Source organism: Sander vitreus, chromosome 16 (genome assembly GCF_031162955.1).
Source record: "Sander vitreus isolate 19-12246 chromosome 16, sanVit1, whole genome shotgun sequence".
Classification (NCBI taxonomy): Eukaryota; Metazoa; Chordata; class Actinopteri; order Perciformes; family Percidae; genus Sander; species Sander vitreus.
In genome coordinates, this window is record NC_135870.1 from 25,449,133 (window position 1) to 25,468,588 (window position 19,456).

The window sequence follows — 19,456 nt, forward strand, 5'->3', positions numbered from 1 at the left end:
CGGGGCTGAGTTTTCCTAGTAACCTTACTAATAAGGCTCAGGCTGGTGGATTTAAGACAACAAATAATTTATTGAATGACTCAAATTTGAACATTTCTGTCAATGGCTTGTTGATCTTTACATTGTTAGTTGAAGGTGCACTATGAGTTCCTGCATGGTTTCAGCGTGATTTCATTTATGTCTCAAATCGTAGGCATCTCTCCTTAATCCGCTAGCTGCCTGCCCCCTGAATACACTGTGAAAAAGCCCGGTCTCGGGAGACAACACAGGGGTCGTAAATGTCAAACCAACACTAGGGGCACAGGCTGTGCACCAAAATACAACAAACCACTACAGCCAATCACTGACGGTTGGGGGTCAGTGACAGTTAGTCAGTTAGTCCTGACAGTTATGGAAACCTGGGGGGAGGGGCGAGCTTGCTCTGTTTTGTTTGAAATTTACTTGGAACATCAACAGAAGTTACCATGCAGGAACTTATAGTGCACCTTTAATTTCCTATACTGGCCTGGGCTGGGACACACATTCATATGGTTTGATAAAGTAACTTACGTTACTTATTGGACTTTAACTTATCATTGCACTTACAATAACCAGCGTAGCTGTCCTCAATTTAGGTCATCGTGTATGTCTCTTCTCTGGTTTTTCCTGCGTCCAACGTGTGTGTTTGTGTGTGTGCACGCGTCAGTCGCGGCGGGGAACTGAGCAGCAGCCCCGCCCGCTGCAGACAACCAGACAGGATTGAAACAGCAGCAGCTTTCAGCAACTTTAGAGTGAAAAAACGTTACAGCGTACATTGATGTTAAAATGTATATAGGTTGGCAGGACGGTTTGAAATGTTTGGCATCGTCTTTCGCTGTACGTTTTGTTGGTAAATGTGAGATGTTCGAGTTACACACGTCTCGTCTTCATATCAGAAACGAGGAAATGAATTTGCCGATGTACGTGTATTGCGTCAACCCGTTCTCACTCCCGCTTGCAGACCTGCCAACATGTACGCATTTTTCATACTCGGCACACATTTTGACCCTTAAGTACGCTTGCACGATTCGCTGCTCTCTAGGTACGCATTTTGTTGCATCTCGCATTTTTCTGGTTTCAGTTTCTATGCAGTCTACATCTATGACGTTGATTCTGCCGCTGAGCCACAGCGTGTAAGTGGAGTGAAAAGCTTTCGGCCAATCAGAGCGCTGCATTTTAACCCTCCGCCCACCTACCCGTCCTAGCCAAATGCTTTGCGCGTTTAATTAAATTCAGTGCCTCAGCAAGCCAGGCTGTCCGGATAACAGCCCCCCCCCAGCCCAAGGCCTATAAACCTTCCCCTCCCAGAGGTCCAAACCTCCTGTGCTAGCATTTTTAAAACCAACACTCCCCCGCTCTGAGCTCCCAGTCCTGGCTGCACAGCTAGCTGAGTTCACTAGCTGACGGCAGCTACGGTTAGCAGGTAGCGTTTCTTCAGCAACAAGCTTTCTGTCCATTAGGACAACACATTACTGCGGCGTATGACGTGCGCCAGAACACCTGATCCATTGTATACGGGTGTCATCGCTGGTTGATGCTTATCAACTCGTCGTGATATGCCACCATCTTGTTTGTGGGTCTATAATGTTATAAATGAAAAAAAGAGATACCCTTACTTTCTCCTGTTTGTAAGGAACAGCTCTGTATTCCTGCTGGGATTTGAACTGCTGACCTTTCGCTTACAAGCTGTCAAGCTCTTAAGAGAACGAGTCGGTTGTTGTGTCCTGCTGAGTGTCTGCCCCTTTTTTAAATAGGAGAGGACATTCTTGCAATGTTTTTTGCTGTAACAGAAACCGCATGACTGACCCATTGTTTTCCAGCTCAACTGAGACCTTACTGATGGTACTGCACAGGAGTTTAGTTGAATCAAGAAGACATCCTAAAATTGTGGCAGTCCATTAATGCCAAATTTACACTGCATGGTGCGGTACAGCTCTACTTAACTGGCTCTTTTTTTGTTTTCCATTAGCAAAAAATGTGGATAGTATATTCCAATTTTTTTTATTCTCAACCCAGATGTTAAAATATGACCACCCACAAAATAAGGGCGTACACTAAGCCTTACAATTGACAAACTTGCAGATGTTCCTCTTGTTTGGTTGCCGATGAAAGGATTCTGCTAGGGTTGTGTTAAAGATCAGCTGAGAATCCTGTCTAATCTGAGGGGGGTACTGCACAATATATGTGTGAGGTGATTTATACCAGGCAGATAAGGACCAGAGGCAATGTCTCTACTGCAGGTTGAAGTTGTTGCTTTTTATTATCGGCAGTTAATGGAATACGGGTACACACACACACACACACACACACACACACACACACACACACACACACACACACACACACACACACACACACATATATGGAATTCCCACCATTCACAGTCTGTTGTCAAAATTGATAGCAGTGATTACTGGCGTGTGACCAGTGGACTCTGTTAAATTGATGCCAGCTGTGTGTGTCTTTGTTGTGAGCATTAGTGCTCACTGTGAACTCATTTCCATCTCCATGTCAGTTGTGTATCTTTGCCTTGTACCAATGAGAGCCATCCAACATACAGTACTAACACAATCCATTTTTAAACATCTCTTTCTGGATCACTGGGAATTGTGGAAATTGCTGTCCCTGACTTGGAGCAAGTCTTAGTAGATTGGTTTTGACCCAGTTGCCCTTTTCACATTCAGCCAATGGGGGTTGAGGGATTGTAAATGTTTCCAAGCGCCTCTGCTACTGCCGTCGGGGGAGTCTGGTGATTTGGTAAGGCAACGTACGGACACACGCAGGAATTGTGTCTATAAGGATTTAAGCATAGAAGAAAGAAAAAATATTCAAACTCAGTGATGTGAGTGGTTGTTGTGTTATCTCAGTGAATCCATTGTTTTGGTCCAATGGCCTTTCATGTCTCGGCCTGCCCTCATTGCATTTTCCCTTTTAAACTAATCAAGTGTAACACAATGAAAGACTCCATGACATGGAGTGACGTCACTCTCCTGCTGATGGCATCCTATTAACCCCGACAATATTCACCCAGTGACAGACTAGACTGCTGCTGTTTGACTGAGTTATGCTTTTTACTTAGTACACCTTCTGCTTTTAGTTACAACAGTGAAAATTAAATATGTTAGTTAATAATGTAATAATGGTAATAAAGGAAACCGCTGGAAAATAGCTTGCTTCGGCGAAAACACAGCAACGAAGGTTATATAAAGCAAAGGAAAAACAAGTTAATACCAGGAGCCGGGGGCGCAGACGTCGCCTTCACTATCAGGGACTCGCTGTACAGAAGGTAGCACAGCCACTAACCCAATGTAAAGCAAAGAAAACAACTCATACCGCGAGTGGGAAGCTAAACGCTCCCTTCACCGTCGAGACTCACCAACCTCCATAAAAAAGTAGCTTCCTAGCGGTGAGCCGTCACGGCGTTTGGAGGACGAACAAACTGTCTCCGCTCCGACCGACACGGTCACAAGGCCACCGATGACGGCAACGTAGAAAACCTTGAAGTCCAAGGCTTCAGCCAATGTTTAAGAAAACGCAACTGCACGCGAGAAGAAAAAAAGAACAGATCCCCTGATGACACCGGAAGATATAGTCTCTCCCGGGTCATACAGGGGTCACAAGTGACTTTGTTGGTATACATACTCAAACTGCACATGCGCGAAGGGAATTTTCGGTGCCCTAAGCACCGCCTTTGGCCGGCATATGGGATACATAGAACCATAGTTACATTCATAACTTTAGTTTTTTGTTGTTGTGGTTAACATTTTTTTAAACAACATACAATCATTTTGTAAAATTACCCACCCCCGCCTCCTTCTTTCTTCATCATCACCACCCAGACAAAATCAAGAAACGATGACACAGTAACTACAATATTCCAGACCATACAACAAAATAATAACAAAATAGACAATAAACCATAAACCAATCGTTCCCATTGGTCAGCACATAGCATCACGCCAGAGAAGGGGCGAATAATTCACGTGTTTACCCGGTGTCCTTTTTCCATCACTGCCGATCGGAGCTGGAGCCGATAAATACCCATGACTACTGCACAGTCATTTGTCCCGGGAATTAATGCAGATTGTAACCTTTTCCACTGCAGACAAAAGCCAGATGTTAGTGAGTGTTAGTGGGGTTTTTTGTCCAGTGGGAAAGGGGTATTAGATTAAGTGGCGGAGCAGTTGAATGGAGTGTTTGCTTTTCAGATTCACTTGTTGTGTAAATGTAAAAGTCTTCTATATTTAAACCCAAAGCTTAGTGTACCAAGCCAGATGACAACATGGTGTGTAAGCAGAAGCTCTGTGGCTCTAGCTTCTCCCAGCAAAAAAAAACAAACATCAGTTGCCACTGGACAGTATGAAGGCCACTAAAATATATATATATATATATATGTGTATATACTGTTCCTGACACCCAGATAGGGCTGTGCAATGAATCAAATTTTAATCATGATTACAATTTCAGCTGCTTATGATCACAAAAACAGAGTAGCTAATCGAGAAAAATGATTATTTTGCACGTTACGTTTTGCAAGCAAACTCTTTTTTTTTTTTAGTCTTGTGTTCAGAATGAAAAAAAAGTTCAGACGGTAAAAGTATTTCGGGAAACTTCACGGTTCAAGGTGCTGTCACTGTTGATTTGTTTAACTGCTTCACTGCTTTTTTTTTTTTGTTTTTTTTTTATTCAATATTTGCAACGTCTTTCCAAAAGTCGATGAATAACCATGACTTTTAATATTGACCAAAATAATCGTGATTATCATTTTTTTTCCATTATCGAGCAGCCCTGCACCTAGATCAAGTCTGTTATCATCTTAAAGAAAAGAAAGAACCGAGAGAAATGAATAGATTCTGATGTAACAGAATGTTGTCCCCTGCCGTCAGCGTTTCCTTGCAGAGCCAGTGATGGATCTTGTTTTGTCATGATAACTGTCGGTGTTGTGGTAAGGTGGCCTTTAAAGGCCTAAAGGTCACCAACATGAGCTGCGTGATGCTTCACCGCCCGGACACGCGTAGACTCCAAACCAGCTGAGAGGACACAGGAGATATTTGCTCTTTAATTATTTTAGCTTTTTCAAACATATCTGTCCAGTAACGCACACTTCTAATTTCTCTCACACCATCCAAATCAATTCATGTTAATGGAATCCCTGCAATTAGTGCATTTGCTTGCGGGGGCAAAGCAAAAATGTTTTGTGTTGAGTTGAACTTTCAAATGCCAATTTGTGCCACTGACCAGTAGCAAGCTGTCTTGACGGTGCTTTGAGAAAACTGAGAGCCAGAGAGTTCAAAATGGAGAAAGCTTCACCTGAAAGAAATGCTGATTTAAAACTGGCAAAATCTGAAAAATGATTTAAATCAGGAACCATCTGATTCAATACCAAATGAATACAGTAGTGGACACGTGAAAAATACAAGTAAACTTAATTTGAAACAGAATACTATAGTAGGAAAACCTGCCGCTCTGCCTACTGCTCCACTGAGTGAGCATCAATTAATAAGTACTATTTGTTTGCTTATTTAAAAATCCTTTCTGAAGCTGATATCAGGGGCCCGTTTCAGGTTTAACAAACTCTGAGTCTAACCCTGAACTCTGAGTTGATTTCCCCTGAGATGGGAAACTCAGAGTTTTCGGTTCCAGAACAGCTGATTTGAGTTGGTTCAATCAACTCAGAGTAGGTTCACGCGCGTGCACCACCACAATAAAAAGGCAGTATGAATGGAGCCATGATACTGTGATTCACCATGGTAACAGCCACAAACGGGTCGGCAGAAATACTCATGCGCACATACAGCGAGATTGAACATGTATTTAGTTTTTTAAAAAAGCAACCCAGCGGCTGCTGTAAAATAGCGAGAATTGGTGTGGGAGAAAATTGTTGCTCGAGTCAATGCGTAAGCTCTAATATAGTGTATTCATTTCATATTTAATCACAGATAACCTATAATATTACTGGTGAAAACTGGAATGGTAGTAGGCTACACCTATAATTTTATTTAGGTGCGATCCTGCGGGGGAAAAAGTAAACTACTACTAATCCCATTCTGAGGTTGCAGCACCATCATTAACAGAATTATGATTTACAATCATTTATTTCTTTTTAATGGCTCTTACTGGTCTGTGTCCAGGGAACTCTACACAAACGTTTGAAACACGTTTTAGAGCGAGGCACACTTTTCTGACGGCTCTGTATACAGTGGCTTTACTAATATGCTCCGCATCACCAATGTTGTAAAGAAAACTGCCGTTTGCAAGAAAACGTAATGCGACACAAATAATGTGCTGGGATGTAGAGCATGTCCACGATGGGTGACGTTAGTGATATGAGGACAGATAAGGTTATGTAGGCTACATAACTGATAGACTGGAAGAAAAACGATACCGCTCTAATAGGAAGTTATCTGGAAATGAAAATTCATCTATAGTCGGGGCTAGAGCCCAACCAATACATTTCTAAGGCTGATACCGATACAAATATTTGATGATTTAAAAATACCATATTCCGATATATCGGCCGATGTATATGTTAAAAAAAAATCCAGAAATGCGTAACAAAACAAACAGATTTCCCTAACATTAATTATTTGTAGTTATTTGAGTCCTCACTAAAATAATATGACAATGCAGTTGTTGCAATAGTTTGTTTTATTGTCTCAACAGAACAGAGGACCATCAAAATATATTAAAATTCTGATAAATAAAATGTATGAAAATACAAACTTAAGATATGAAACGTAAAGTCCTTTGAACAAAAAGACAACAATAACCAAAAAAATCAAAGAGCAAACAGGGACGTTATAGAGCGCCCTCTGGTGGACAAACTATGTAACGCCAACACTCAGAACATGGTTGAAGGGTGTTTCGTCCGTTTTGATTTTATTTTTTTAATATTCAATTATCAGAATCATTTGTCATTATAAATGATTCTGATGAATGAATATTTAAAAAAAATTAAAAACATAAAAAAACAACAACGAAAACCGATAGTTTGGAAAATTATAGGCCCACCGATATATCGGTCAGGCTCTAGTCAGGGCCTCAATATCATCTCCCGACGTATGTTTAACTCCCTGCGAAGTAATACAGCTTCTTCATCAACGTCAACAAAAAGAAATGCCATATTCGGAACAAAAACGTTTTATAGTCTGCCTAACACAGTTAGTAAACCAACACTGTTTTTTTTATTCATGCAGATAACAAACTGCGCTAAAATGCTCCTGATACAGACTGAATGAATGAATGAGGAAATGAAAGAGCGCTGCGTCAGAGGGAGGAGACTGAGAGAAACTCGAGGTTTCTTGAAGAAAACCTGTTCCCGACCAGGTTAGGTTCACAGACTCCGTTACCATAGGAACTGACTCTGAGGTGAAGTTACTGCTCTTTCTGAAACGGAAAACTCAGTTTCCCTCATCTCAGGGTTAACAAACTCAGAGTTTTCACTAAACCTGCTTTCTGAAACGGACCCCAGTTTTGTTAGATGTAGTAGACGTAGTTGTGTTAGGGCTTTGATGACGGATAAAAACACAGAATGCTTTTCCTCCATTCAAGAATTACCTGGGGCTTTCCTTTATCATCCCCTACCTACTTCCTGTTTTACTGCTGCCAAACGTACACGCACAAACACATCCTCCACCAGCATGACCTGAGGCGGCTCTGCTCTTACTAACTGATAAGCGTGTGTCTGTGTGTGTGTGTGTGTGTGTGTGTGTGTCCAGAGCTAGCTTACCGTAGCTCAGCCCCACCCTCTCATTACACAGAGGGAACAGAGAAAGAGAGAGAGAGACCGAGAGAAGCAGAACATAGCAGAGAAGGAAGAGGGAGAAGCTGAAAAGAGAAACATCAAAACTGCATCTGGACCTCAGTAGGTAACTAACCAGTCAGTCAGTTAACCAGTCAGCCAACCGTTCAGCCAGTAAAGCAACCAGTTGACTACAACACTGAAATTTGTAGTCAGGAAATCTGTTTGTTAGACAGACCTGGACTGGTTTATAAGTCAGTAAATGAGACTGTGAACTAGCCAGTTGCTTAGTCAGTGAGTTAGTCAGCTACTTAGCTAGTTGGTAAACCAATCATTTAGTCACTTAGTCGGCCATTTTGATAGTCAGTTGGTTATTTAGTAGGTGAAAGAGTCTTTTAGTAAGTTGGTCAGTCTGGTGGTTTTTCATTTAGTTGGTATTCCTATTCCGTTAGGTATTCATTTCGATAGTTAGTCAGTTAGTTGGCTAGTTAGCCATAGAGATTCGGTTGGTCGGTTATTTAGCCTCTCAATCAGTCAGTCATTTAATCAATTTGATGGTTAGTTTGTCAATCAGTCAGTTAATCATTTAGTCTGTCGTTGAGATATTAACTCGGGTAGTCAGTCAGTTAGTTGGTTAGATGGTCAGATAGGGAGTTGGGCAGTTTATCTGTTATATTTAGTCAGTTATTCACTTAATTTGCCTAGTCAGTTGGTCAGTTTCTTGGTCAGACTTCCATTCAGTTATTCAGGCCGGATTTCAGTCGGTTAACCACCAAGACAGTCGGCAAGGCAGAGCCATTAAACTAATCATGCATCTATCCCTCCAGCCAGGCAGCGAGTCAGCTGGTTGCTGAGGGGAGTGGCTCTCTGCTGTGCTGCTTCCAGCTGAATAGTAGTCATCCAGTCATCCAGCCTCCCACTCAGTCACCTCACTTTACTCACTCAGTCAGTCAGTCAGTCAGTCAGTCAGTCAGTCGGTGGATGTACAGTAGATGCAGGGCTGCTGGTCAGCTGCTCTGGACGGCTCGTATCTCCCTCAGGATCTCACACTGTTGAATCAGCTGAGAAGCCACTGTGAGGTAAGGAGCTCACATACTCAAGACACTCAGTGGGATGTTTGTTTGGCCAGTTTGTTGAGTACATTTCAGAGCTGTTTGCTGACTTTTGTAGGCATGTGACAGGCTGGCGGCTGATCCTGGAGAGAGACAGGGAGGGTTTGTGTGCAGATGTAGAGACAAAAACACCAAAGAAAAAAAATGGATTTAATGGGGAAATGCAGTTGTTGCATCTGTAGCTGTGGAATGTGATCAAGTTGATAACTGTTTCCATGTAGTTTCGCTCAGCTGCATCACCCAGGCCGCCTGTTATCTAGGCTCTGAGTGGCCGACCGGCAGGGTCACGTAAGCGGGTCATGAATTTTCTCTCATGCTCAGTCTCATGATAGTGGCGATGTTCTGAAGGAAAGCAGGAGGCTCACAGCTGTTGTTTTCTACTAAAACCTGTTTTTACAAAGGGATCACTTTAATCCACTTCTTGTTATGATCAGAAAACCAGTTTTACTTCTAGTTGTCTGTTATATAGAATCTGTTTTCTAGTAATCTTTTTTTAATCTAGTTTTTGGCTTTGTTGTTCTGTGTTCTCTGAAATGAGGAGAGGCTTTACCAAATGTAATAAGTTCAATGTTTCTTCAGACAGAAACACAGAGACTTGTCTCGACTCCACTCAACAATGATGATATTTAAGAAATTTAAATTCAGCCTCTTTCAATTTACATTTTTTTTATAAGAAAGCTTTAGCCCTCAGCCCAAATGATAGCACCTACATACTGCGTACTCTTGTTACAAAGCCCATTTAATATGATATAACCCAAACCCAAGTACTTCTGTAAAAACTTTAAGTATTTTTTTAACATTGTATTTGAAACAGTAGCTTTACAGTGGAAGAGACAGATGGAAGAAAAGAAAAATCACACAAAGTTGATGGGTGAAAAGATCAAGAAAGACGCATACAAACCCATAGGGATATACCAGTATTGACGATAACCGTGATATTTTCAAATGAAATATTGATATCATGTGGAAAATACACACATGTAAATATTGCGGAGATAACCCAGCGCCTCCTAAAATTTTCTTTCCGTTCTAGCTTTGTCTCCCTCCCAAAACTCCCCACACATTAGAGTTTTGGTTTATCAGTTCAGTTGCCTTGAGTGATGAAATTACACCATTGGTTGGAGCGAGTGTGACGACGTGATGGTTTGTGTTTCCCCATTGGCCTTTCCCCTACAAAATGAACCGCCGCGGCACTCAGACGTTTGCCTTCCACTATAGCCACCACTCAGTTGATCCACTTCCCCAATAGTGGTGTTAACGGACTGTAGTTGATCCGTATGGATTCCCCCCACGGTTCCCTACGCATGTGAACCATGGAGTCATTGCAAATATTCATTGCAACCATCATGTGAAATGCAGTTTTTCTGCCGCTGTTACTCCAAACTCCTTCTTGCCTTTGTTAAAAATAAAATAAAAAAGTAAATTATTTAGTTAAAGCTTTAGTGCGTAACTTTTTGATATTAATGAACGTCCGTTACATTCAAGCCATTGCCAAATGAGTTGCTACAAAGCTAATTAAGACTATCCGCTCCACAACTCTCTCTGTATTTCTCAGTATGGCTATGTTCAGAATTACCTCTTCTGAAGAGTACATCATGTTTTTTTTAATCCTCCATGTACTCCGTGGCTACCATGGTGGCTACTAGCAACTGCGTGGAGGGGTGGGGGTGGTGCGCGATCACGGAAGGCTTTTATCATGTGGACCCGCCGACAGTGTTGTTGTCATTACTTAGAGTTCCTCATGGGGGAGACAGAAACTACACACTATAGCTTTAATTATTTATCTATGAACCGTTGACACCAGACCCTTCTCAGTTGTAACTGTAACTCAGTTGTAACTGAGACTGGCTCTGGGTAAGGTTCATTCACAGCTCATTTCCAAAGGGGCGTCGCCAACGGACGCCGCTCAAATGCCTCTGGGCGCAATTGGATAGTCCTTCAACCAATCAGACCAGCAATCCGGGTGACGTAGCAGCGACAGCGGCATCAACGGGTTGCTGCGCTTCGGTGGCCGTCATGTTGAATGTAAACAAAAAGCTGCTCGCCTTCACTGTGCTATCGTCATCGTGTAAAACCCGCCTCAACGGTTGTGATTGATGCCTCGAATTTGGAAAAATTAGAAATGGGCTTGAATGGGCTCTTGGCCAGACCGACTTGCAGAGCAAATCTCACATTTGCCGGAAGTTCGTCAGGGTTTTCCCAGGCTAGTTCCCCGAGTCTTAAATTCGAAACTGAAAAAAATCAAAAAGATTGTCATTGAAAAACATTCAATGCCAAAAATATCAAAATAAACAAAAATGGGTTTTTTTTTCGGAACTTTTGCCATTGACAATCTCCCCATAACACACCCCCACCCGCCCCCACCACCACAAATCCTTCACCTGTCGAAAAGCTCATTTCACTATAACGCATAACGTACCAATTTGCTGTAGAAGTCGCCTGAAGAGTGTCGTCCAATAAACTGACGGCTGAATTTGTACTCCCGTCAGGTCAGGATTCTTTGGTGTTTGGTGTATTTAATTATCCAGGGCTCATTTTACTTAACACTTTTTCAATGTGACTCAAGAACTGGACTGGAAGTCTAACACTCTAGCCCACTAGCTTTGTTTGAACAGTATTATCTCAAAACTGGTTTGACTGCAGAATGGGAATTGTGTCATTTAAAGCCTGTAAGGTGTTAGAAAACAGTAATTAGCTGCATGGCTCACTGGATTTGACTGAAAGTGAAATTTCTGTGTGCTGATAAGTTTATCTTCCAAGTCTCGTATCTGAGGCATTTCCTCTTTTATGATTTATAAGAGGTGAGAGGAGATTCTGAGGTAAATATTTGACTCTGACTGGGTGTGTTTGTTTCTAGAATGTGACACACCCTGTGGTAATAAAACAGTGAAACGTGTATATTTCTCTCAGCCAAACTTTGAAGCACTAAAAGAATATTTTTTTTATTTCAATAGGCTATGTACTTACCTAAAACAATAACCGTACTAATATACAAAAAAATACCACTAACAAAAGACCCGCTTTGGTTTATTTTGTCTAGGCTTACTTTCTCAATATTAAAGGGGCGCTATGCAGTTTTGGCCATTTCTTCGCTGTTTTTGCTGGCAGGTTTCTCTATAGAGCTCCCCCTACAGCTTCAGAATAGATATTTGGCAGCTCCTATGTTTACTCGTGTCTGACTCCTCGCTCGGTCAGTCTGCCGTTTCCTCTTTCTCTGTTCCTCTGACAATGCTTTCCTAGCTTTCTGCTTCTTTTTTGCCGGCTCAGCCATGACGGTAGTGTGAAAAACTCCATCGCTACTTTTTTAGCCGGTTCCTGAATGGGCGTATGTGTGCAGTGCCATGAAGCAATTCGTTACATCGCGAGACCTGATATCACGCGATACTTCCTGACGCTGAGGCCGGCGACTCGCTGGCCAAAAGTTGCAAGGGTGGTTTTTCGGCTCACAGGCGCTAGGGGGGAGCGAGACGACCACCATTCAACTCGAAAAAAGTCATATAACCATTCCAATGACTCAAAAGCTGTTCAGTTAAGTTATGCTAAAAAAAAATAGTTCCCCTTTAAGATCTTATAAAGGCAAATGAATAGCTAACGTTCCCGCACTAATGCTCTAAAAGACCCACATTTTTAGTCTTGGCCAAGATACTGTTAAAACTGTTATCTGTCAGTGAAGGATAAGCATGACAAAATACATCAGTAACTGAAGTGTCAGCTTTCGTTTTTGTGTCAAACAACATGATTCATTGCTGAAATAATTACTATGATTTATGAGAAGTCTATTATTACACATAAACCCCCTCTTTCTCCTCTCTGTATCATTGTTAAACAAGTTAGGCATGTGACATATTGGAAGTGTAAAACTCCCTTCAGTCTATTCATACTATTCATAGTGGACAGAGATGTGTTTGAATTTGAATTCTTTGGCAAAAATAAGAACATTTCATGATTTAGTTTTGATAAATACTTAAGGTAAACTGCGATTCATTTCTCTCAGTCTCTGGGCGTGTGCGTTTCACTATCTTTGTGGGGACCCGTCATTGACATAATGCATTCCCTAGCCCCCTACCCTAACCTTAACCATCACAACTAAATGCCTAACCTTAACCCTTACCCTCACCCTAACCATAACCTAATTCTAACCCTAATCCTAAAACCAAGTCTTAACCCTCAAACAGCCCTTTTAAAGTTGTGGGATCCAGCATTTTGGCCCCACAAAGCTGTCCCGAGCTGTACTGTATTCCCGGTTGTTGGACCCCACAAATATAGTTAAACAAGAACACACACACACACACACACACACACACACGATGTGATCGTTAACATCCTATTATGGAAGAGGGCTAAAATATCACAGAAATGTGAATTCCTCTGATCCCTCACTTCTTTAGCAGGAAACAAAGTCTGACATTGTCAAATTATGTGTATTACTTGACCTCTTTATTTTGTCTTTTGTTGTCTACCTTTTGTTGATTTATACGTGCTAATAGAGGTCACTGAACTGAACTGAGAAACGATGATGATGATAAATGATATGACATGAAGGGACAGATGAATGACTGTAAGAACCCACAAGGAAAAAGCTGGTGTGGGATTTCAACCATCAGCTGTTTGGTCACATGATCACTTGGTCTGAATTGAGGTGTGAAATACATACCTGTCCTCAGCCAGAGAGCGATGTCCCAAGTTTAGTCTTTTGGGAAGAGACTTCCACTCGTATTTCATAAAACAATTCATATCATTGTGAATCTCCCAGCTGGGGATGGAGGCTACGGTCGGAAATGTTGACATCTATAAACATCTGACAGAAAACGGTTATTGTGAAATATAAAGTCTACTTGTGTTACATTTGGGGGGGGGGTTAAAGAACACAACAGGACGTCACACAAATGGGCCCTTTCAGTGACACTCCCACCGCTGCACAACCCTGCGGCGAATTGTCGGGATCGCTTTTTCTTATTAATGCCACGCTCCTAAAGCATCCCCTGCTTTATCGTCTATTTTAAAATAAATGGGACCATAATTTACAAAATGAACATCATGCTGTATTGAAGAAACTAGAAAGAACCCCTTGAGACCAGAAACTCGTTCGGAAAATGTTTATTGAGGTAATAAATCAAGTGAGAAGTAGGGTCATTTCCCTTAGCCTGGTCCTACCAGACTCTGGTACATTTCATTTGTACAGAGAGTCTTGCCACTCTCCATTGACAAATGTTAACTTCCTTGAAGGCGGGTACTCTGTTGAAGTTTAAAACTATTGGATCTGCTCAGAGCCACTCTGGAACTGCCATAAACAATTGCTAACGTTTGGTCGTAACGTCGGCTTAGCATCGCTAGCGTTAGCCTTAGCCAACTCCTTCACCACTAACGGAGCGAGCTGGAAAATCTAACTTTTCCCGAACCCCGTGGGGAGGAGGGCCACAACATCATGGCCACCAACAAAACTCAAAGATTGTTCTTGCTCGGGCTTTAACTTTTGGATATTCGGCAGCGTCGCCACAACGGACCGAATGGCTTCGCTCGCATCTTTCTCCGCCGCCATTACAGAACTACAACTCTAGCGCACGGCCTCAACGTCATCGTTCTCAGCCACTCCCTCGGTTCGCTGATTGGACCGCCAAAAATTTGGCTGGAGAAAACCCAAGACTATACCGCAAACCCAGACGTAGTACTGAAAGGAGCCAGGCTACATTTCCCTGTCGAAGAAACTGACTTATTTTCGCAACCAGTGTAGCCCTCTGCTGGAAATTAGATAGAATGCAGGGTTAAGACATATCCGCATTGGCTTCACTTTTTAGGCCCACAAGCTTCGTCCAATATTTTTACAGTCTATAGTCATCACTTACACCTGTGCTTTTCCTGCTGTGACAACCCAAATTGTCTTCTTGCGTATGGCTGTGAAAAAGGTCTATTGGATGAATCGGTCACTGTTCTCGAGGTCAAAGGTCAACTGATTTCTGATTCCACTCAGTTTATCATATAGCTTCAATGAGGAGTTGGAACAATATGATCCACAATATATACTGTACGCATAAAGGCTTGTGAATAGAAAATGTAAAGGCAGAATTTCTGAAGGAAAGAAGCTTATTTTTTATTTTTTTAGGTTTTAGAGGATTAAAATTAAGACTGTTGCTGAAATTAAGCAGTGTTGCACCTGTGGAGAAATTAGATCAGTTTCTCTGCCTTAGAAGCGCTGCGAATAGCCGCAAAGCGGAGCTATTTTCATTATGGCGCCCATGTTATTCAATCTGTCCGGCTGCGATCAGGCGCGCTGCAGCGACCGTTTCACCGTCTCCTCTATTTCCTCAGCGAGCTGCAAGCGAATGTGTCAAGCAAGGCAGGTAATCACATACAGGAAGGCCATAGTGCAGCCGGATACTTTACAACATAAACCGCTTTCAAAATAAAACACCCAGGTTTATGGTGGAGATAGACGGACAGACAGAGTGAGACACACACACACACACACACACACACACACACACACACACACACACACACACACACACACAGAGAGAGCAGAATAAATAGCTTCAAATAATATCACAGGGAGATTAAGACTTCACACAGGCTGTTATTGCTGGTACTAAACATAACATCAGAAAATTTAAGTCAAACTGACTTAAAGGGATAGTTCAGATCAGTGGTGTAGTCTAATGTATTGTAGTGGTTATACTGTACTGTATGTATATATGTGTGTGTGTGTGTGTGTGTGTATATATATATATATATATATATATATATATTAGGGCTGTCAAAATAACGCATTCATTTCGATTAATTAATCTGAGAAAAAATAGCGCGTTAAAAATATTAACGCAGATTAATCCATTCCATATTGACGTTTGCATACAGACGAAAATCTGGTGCCACTGATATGTCTGCGCTTCTCTCTGATGCTCTGAAACAGATGTTACAGGAAACACAAACCCCGCTGCACGTGACGCTAGTTAACACAATACTCAACAGCAGTTAGCGTTAGCCTACCGCTAGCTAGTTAACACAATACTCAACAGCAGCTAACGTTAGCCTACCGCTAGCTAGTAGCTGGATTAAACACGGTTAAAATGCTGACCGCTAACGCTAAACGGTGTAAAGTGTGACTGTGTTTTACTGTAGAGGATTCAACACCGGGATGTAACAATCTGCAGCTGCCGTCGGAGAAACAACACAGACGGTGCGTTCAATGAAACTGGTAAACTACAGTCTCGTGGTGCATTTGAAGTTATTGTAAATGTCCTTTTCCTATCTGGTTGTTGTTTTTGTTGTTCAACAGCAATTTACTAGTGAAATAAGTTATTGTTATACATTATTATTAAATCATTTAATTTTGACCTTAGCAATAAACAAGCCGTTCTTTAATGTCACCAACTGTTGTTTAGTACCCTTTTTTTTTTCTTTTCTTTTTTTACTTTCTTAAAAAGTATCGGTTTAGGCACCGTTAATTATGTATACGATTAATTTTGATTAATTAATCAGAGTATGTAATTAATTAGATTACATTTTTTAATCGATTGACAGCCCATATATATATATATATATATATATATATATATATATATATATATATATATATATATATATACATATACATACACATACATAAAAAAATGTTTTAGTCTTTTGATGAGCCATTTAAATGATGATTAAGGTCTTTACTTATCAGAGACGTTTTTTATATTATATATATATAATATAAAAAACGTCTCCGGTAAGTAAAGACCTTAACCATCATTTAAATGGCCTATCAAAAGACTAAAACATTTTTGTATGTATATATATATATATATATGTATATATATATATATATATATATATATATATGTGGACTGTGTATTTATACTTTAACAAGACCAATAGAGGGGTTAGTCTTCACGATTAAAACTCAAAACACAGCCTCTTTCCTTCGTTATGTTTGGAAAGTGTTCATGGTATAATAGCCACAGTGCACTCCAAGGATTGCTCTAAAAATAATAGAATTGTCTACATTCCACACACTTGCTGCACATAGTTTTGTGTGTGCTTTTCATCAGTTTGTTGTGTACAAGTCCACAGCTCTAAAATGTAAATAAGTTAAACTAAACACATCAGGACTATTGGAGTCATGAGACCTGCAGGTTGCAGCCCAATGTTCCACATTAGGTTGAATTCCACAGTAGCAGTGTTATATTTGATCAGGTTTCATGTGGTTGGATTTAATCAAATTTAGGTCCTGCACTTGAAAGGCACAGCAAGAGCTTTGCATTTGGAGTTTGAAGCTTGCTGGTGTGTTGAAAGACACTCCTGTTAAAGTTTGAGCTGTTAGTGCATCCTTTGTGTTTTCAGTCTCCATTTTTGTATCTTAGCCGACGGGTTTTGTTGCACTGCACTTCCCCAGAAATCACTTGTCAATCAAACAAAGGGAACTGTGACATCTTCTTTGCATCTTCTATTGTGCACTTTTTTTTTCTGGAGGTGGCACTATCACGGTGCATGAGAACTACAGAATTATTCTTCAGTGTTGCAAAGAAACCACTAAATGGTAAAAAGCCACTACTTCCTGTGCGGCAGCAGAGAAGTATCCGACTGTGAACAAATAAGAATGTTTTTATGACCTGAATATGTTGTGAGCTGGATCACTTCTGTGTTAAAGCAACCACAGACGGAGAAGAGCAGAACATATTGGTTTAGATGGAAATGTCACAGGTTTTTACTGCAGTACTGTAAACACAATCTGTCTAGTCACTGGTCTGTATATGTAGTTGTTCAGAGTGGAGACAAAGAAATGCAACATGGAGCAGCCTTTCCTTTTACCTTTTGATCGCTTTAGATCCGCATGTGATTTAAAAATAACACGTTTCAAAAATAATGATGGTTTGTTTCCATTTCTGGTAGGATGTCATCACCTGGATCATTTCAAGATATTAAAGCCCCTATGACATGCTGCTTTGTGGATGCTTTTACATAGGCCTAGGTGGTCCGCTAATACTGTATCTGAAGTCTCTTTTATATAGTGCAGAATTACAGCCACTAGAGCCAGTCCCACAATGAGCTTTCCTTAGGATGTGCCATTTCTGTGTCTGTAGCTTTAAATGCTATTGAGGAGGAGAGAGGGGGGGCAAGGTGGAGGGTGGGGGTGTGGCCTTGACCAACTGCCATGCATCGCTTGTTTTCAAGCCATGATGTCACTCTCTTTCTCATGGGCGGGCCAAATTCTCTGGGCGGGCAAAGCAGAGAAAGGGGAGGTAACCTTCCTCCTACATCTATCGCCATTTCTAGCCACTGGGGGACCATAGGCAGGCTGGGGGAACTCAAAAATAATGTAAAAAAATCCTCATAAAGTGAAATTTTCATGCAATGGGTCCTTTTAAAGGCACAGAGTGGACATTTTGTCCAGAGGGTGGCTGTAGATTCAAGCTTTAAGGGTGTTCAAAATCAAAAAGGTTTATCCCCTGAGCATGAATGCGCTTAGTAAATTTTGATGGAAATACTTTGTTAGATTTTTGGTATTTTTAGCCATCTCCATGTAGTGGCACAGCTCTAAGGATGTCGCTCAGTCCAGCACTTTTGTCCTAATTAAAATATCTCAACTATTTGATAGGTTGTCGTGAAATTGTGTGCAGACATTCATTGTTTCCAGAGGATGAATCCTACTCGTGGCTTTTCTTCTAGCTTTGCCAACAAGTCAACGTTTTTGAAGTTACTGTGAAATATCTTAACACAAACTACTAGATGCATCGCCCCGAACTGTGTACAGACATTCATGGTCCCCAGAGGATGATTCCTTCTGACTTTTCCTCTGCCGTCACCATGAGGTTGACATTTATGATTTTGAGGGAAATGTCTTGACAACCATTGGATGGATTTCCATGGCATGTGGTAAAGATGTTCATGTTCCCCTCAGGATGAATTGTAATAAATTTGTTGATCCTTTAACTATTCTTCTAGCGCCACTATCAGGTCAAAATATAAACTTGTCCAATACGTTTAAGTCTATGACTAGAACTAACAACCAACACTACTCTCTTCTCACTTAACGGCTGATTGTTGTGTGCATTGATAAATGGTTATTCCTCTCTCCTGCCACGTTTTCATAATCTCCCAAGGAACTACAGATATGAACTAGGGGCCTGCCAATGTTAGTGCCTTGCTCTAGACCTGCAGTACAGGCCCAACCCTTGTTACTTGATCTCCTACTCCATCCTCTTCTGCCACTCAGTATTCCTACATCCGCGCTGACCTTTCAGATCCAGCTGTGTGCGCTGTCTATACAGATGTTAGCTCACCACCTGCTGTGGGATTAGGGAGGCATCCAGGAAGCCCTGGTGGGACTCACAAATGGATAAATAAATAGATACCTTACACCTGAGTTGAGTGTGTCACATTCTGATCTGGCAACACAGTCTCACTCCCAGCTTGTCAAAAACCGACGCTTGGTCAGGTGCCTTTGGTGCTAGATACTGACGCAAAAATTCTTCTCCTTAAACGCAGGGTGCTTTCAACTAATTACATTGTAATCCCATCTGCTGCGATTTTGACGCTCTGGGTACCCCTTTGGCATCATTTTTCAGTGCACTTGGTCGGGACCCTTGGCGTCACTTTTTGATGC

The 19,456-nt window shown here is 41.4% G+C and overlaps 1 protein-coding gene across 7 annotated transcripts in view; it reads left to right on the forward strand.

The window, feature by feature from the left end:
• rab27b (RAB27B, member RAS oncogene family) overlaps nt 1–19,456 on the forward strand; it is a 72,922-nt gene that overhangs the window by 28,923 nt on the left and 24,543 nt on the right. The window contains exons 1-2 of one of the 7 annotated variants that reach the window (XM_078271051.1): nt 7,762–7,886; nt 8,587–8,838. The exons of 2 other annotated variants lie outside the window; for them this stretch is intronic. The gene's annotated coding sequence lies outside the window, so the exon portion shown is untranslated. 4 more of the 7 variants (XM_078271053.1, XM_078271054.1, XM_078271057.1 and 1 more) reach the window with 4 other exon arrangements.